Source organism: Corapipo altera, unplaced genomic scaffold (assembly GCF_003945725.1).
Source record: "Corapipo altera isolate COAL_440 unplaced genomic scaffold, ASM394572v1 2, whole genome shotgun sequence".
Classification (NCBI taxonomy): Eukaryota; Metazoa; Chordata; class Aves; order Passeriformes; family Pipridae; genus Corapipo; species Corapipo altera.
Window position 1 is genome coordinate 12,363,663 of NW_020884890.1, and position 4,165 is coordinate 12,367,827.

A 4,165-nucleotide genomic window follows, 5' to 3' on the forward strand; every position below is an offset into this window, starting at 1 on the left:
ATTAAACTTTTTTCTTCTGACTGTCATGTAGGCATCAGTAAAACACTAGTTGATATAGCTTTTAAGGGAAACTCTCCTGCTAGGCACCTAACTATGAATGCTGCTAAGGCTGTTTATACCTCTAACTACTTACTAGAAGTTAGGTAGGTGCATCAGTTAATACAGAAAGATTTGTGTCATTAACTGTGCTAGGTGAAAGAGTTGGTTGTGGGTAAATTTTGAAGGTCAATTTAAAAAAAAAAAGGAAATTCCTCCAGGGAGAAAAAAAGAAAACTCCAATTTTACTCACTCTGAACTCAAACAGACATTCTATATATATATTTGTGGCAAAGACCCTTACATGGTCTGTCAGTAAGTAAACACAATCTCAGAGCTGTTTCTCTATGGGCAGTGTATGTCCTGTGCAGTGTGAGGATCCACAGCTTGGGCTCCCTCTGAGTGAGGACACTCCCTTCCCACGAGCTTTGGCAGCTCCTCTTCCTCAGTGGGCTACTGCTTTCTGCTGTTCTCCCAGTCACTTCCCTGCACAAACACATCTGCCCTCTTCCAAGAGATTCTCCCCACTATCCATCCCTTTGCCTTCAAGGTGCTGAACTTCATCTTTGGGTGGATATGGGGATGAAATGGGAGACCTCCACCAGCCAGGTGAGCTGGGCTCAGGTGCTGTTCACAATTTGTGATGTTCTCCTTCCTTCCTGCTTCCACACTGCAGAGAGACCAAGGTCCTCCCAAAATAGCATCTTAACCCACTGCTCACCAGTTCCCCAGAAGTGCTGTACCTGTTGAGATATGTACCATGAGGCAATAACAGCTAGACAAGAAACCCCTCTCTTTGTTGAAAGGTTCCCTCCTATGTTGCCATGGATATGATGACCTGTTTCTAAACTCTTTTTTTCCCCTCACAGTATATGATCTCTACTATGATCTCTACATTTTGATCCATACTAAATATAATTGTTAAACAAATTACTGTTCTGGTTTTATCTTGTGATTATCAAACTACCCTGCAATACAATCACTTTTGATTCACCTTCTGCCAGTTTTTCCAACCAAGTCATCATCTCAAAGACAAGGAGGAGAAATTGGTTGAGGGGTTTTTTTGCTTGTTTCTTGTTTCTTTGAAGGATGCTTTGTGCCACAACAACAGAGCTGAAATGGATGTGTTGAAAATAATCAATTTTTAACCACATTCCCACATACAAACTCAAGAGATTCAGAACTTTGGCAGCAATGCTGGAGAAAGCTATCCATGTTAACTCTGCAACTTATTTATTCATCAGCTGTGCTTGTTTACATGATGTATGAAAGGAACAAATTCTGAGAATAATAAAAACCACATTCAGGTACAAAAATTAATCCAGAACTTCAAGTATCTAAGAAGTCATTGTGTGAAGGGCTTATTTCTACTTTTTTTTTTGCTGTCTGTGATGGGTATGCATGCACAAACTTTCTTTGTAGAACTCTCCTTGGCCTGAAAATATCACTTAAGAGCACTCTTCTCCCTCTGCGATTTGTTCTCGAGAGACTCCTTTCTCTGACAACAGCTCCTTTTTGCCCATGCAAAGTGATCCACCATCTGTGGGTGGATCTGAAGATCAAACACATCTGCATTAGTGTAAGAGTGGCCAAGGACAATCGCAAAGTCACACTCACTTCTTCCTCTGTTCTGCAACAGTGGTGCTTGAAATGTTCTGCTTTGCTCTCATCCAAGGACTTAATTTCAAGTTCTGCCTTTAAGATATACCACAGCCACAGTGGCAAACACCTTTGCCCATGATGTAAGAAGCAATTTGTTCACTATGTTTCTAGAAGGGAAATTTAAGCTGGACTCCGTACTGTTCCTACCTGGTTGAGCAGGAAGATAAAATAAACATGGGTTTGCAATACCTCTGTCAGCAACAGAGAAGATGAGGAGAGGTGAATTTTATTTCAGAAATAGTTTGTGGTTTTGTAGGCCAGCCACCACCATCCATTCCCTCTAGGCTTTGACACCACGAGGCAGTACCCCAGCAGGGCAGCCTTGTTGCTCTTCATGCAGGAGATAGCACCCAGGGACTTCCGTCAGGAAAGGAACTGCTTGGCTGGTAGGGGTCATTTAGCTCCACACCAGCACCCAGGATATGGGAAGTCTGAACTGAGTTGTCTGTACCTTCAGGGGATTTAAATCCCTAATTTGGTTTTAATGGGAGCTACCCCAATGCGTGGCTGTAGGCAGTGCTGAGTTGAGATCTCCTCTGGGACCATCCTTCTAAGCAAAACTGTGCCCACAAAGCATGAATGCAGGCTCTGCAGGAACAGGGGAGAACAGGTAAGCAAGGTCTGTACCTCTCATTGAGTGAGGCAGCTGGTTCCACCAGAACGAGCCACACTCAGGCTTTTACACTTCTCACTTAAGTGCCATCAAACCAGAATACATAAATAGTACTGGGAGCAGACGGACTGAACCTGTTTGGATCCTGGGTAACAAATCCTGAAAAAATAGTGGGTGATACCAGACATAAAGACTGTAGATTTGGTTTAGCTGTCATGCAAAACTAAGGTGACTGAAATTGGTATCTCTATAACAAAAATCTGAACAAAGAGCAGAATCAGGGTCTTTTTTTTTTTTTAAGTTTAAAATGCTGCTGTAATTTAAAAGCATTGGTAAAAAAGTACTGGTTACTGTACTTTATGCAATGCTATTTGTGCCATCGTTAAGCCTCCCCTGAAACCTTGCTATTGGAAACTAGATTTAGTCAGGGCCCATTATGAGCCCAGACAACTGTACAAAATTGCCTGCTTTTTCATACACGATACCTAAAATATTAGTCAGGCACAGGTGCCTGACACATCAAGTATGTTCTTATGTCAGGACCAGCAAGTGTCCCCAGTGCGGTTCACTCAGTCCATCCTCCGGCCAAGACCAACCTGGAGCCCCGTGGCTCCCTGCAGCCTCAGGAAAGGGACAGAACAGCTCCTCCTTACAGCCAGGGCAGGGCAGCAAAGCTTAGGGTGGGAAGGAGTAAAAAGGTCACATAAACCCAGAAAAACAATGCTGCTCCATAAAATGAATGACACATTCTCTTCACTTGCAAAAGCTGCCAACAACAGTAGGCACATCAGAAGCAACTTTAGGATGCAGCACACTGCCAGGGTCAGTTGTTTCTCTTCTTGGTTTAGAAGGTGTTACCATTCATAAGCTACTGGGTGCCCCTTAGAGGCACTGTTAGAGGAAGAGGCTTGTTCTTCCTTCTTTGCAGCTGCGCATCACTGAAACAGAAAGTATGGGTTTATAAATATTGTGTAATTGAATCTTACTCTGTGTACTGTATCCTGTCAGTGGCACTGCCTTTTCTCCCAGTCACATATCTTTCAGCACTTGCTGCTGTGATTCCACATTAATATCTCTGCCTGCTGCTGGAATGTGCATTCACATCAGCAGCTCCTTCCAGCAATAGCACTATTAAAAATAATGAAATGTCAGGTTGTGCTACTGTGCATCTAGATCCATTATGGAAATGTGCTGCAGGACGATAGCTGCCTGAGTCAGTCCTACATTCGGCTTTTAGAGGGGAAAAACAGAGCGAAAGACATTTATGGTTTTAAATAGCACCTGGATTCCTGTCCATGGATAACCTTTGCCTGAGCAGTGCTTTTCCAGAAGGATGTACAGGGCAACACTTCAGTCAAAGAGGCACTGAAAAAATCTTGCTTTTTGGACCATCCTTCTTTCAGTAGACAGAACCTCTGCTATTTTTATCCACCAGAAGTGTGTGAATTAAAATGAAATGAAAGGACCTAGGCTCTGGAAGGAGCAGACTGGCACAAGATTTCAGAAGATTGGGACAAACAGATCTAATAACATAGGAAATAAAAAAGTAGCAGACACTGTGCAGTCAGTTTCAAATACTGTTTACTATACTGTCAGAGAGATCAATAATGTTCTGTCATTACTGATTTCCACTGGGGATATACAGAATGTTGGGGAGGGAGCAACTATATTATGCAGAAGATGCCAGGTAAGTGAAGAGTCAGGTGGAAGATACTGGTAATGAGTTTTTCATGCAGAAATGTGTTTGAATTCTCTCAAAACAGGCTAGCCTCATTGCACAGACAAGTTCATTTTCATCTATATTATTCCTCTCACTGTGAATTCTCCACCTGCTTCCTCTAAATAATCACAGGC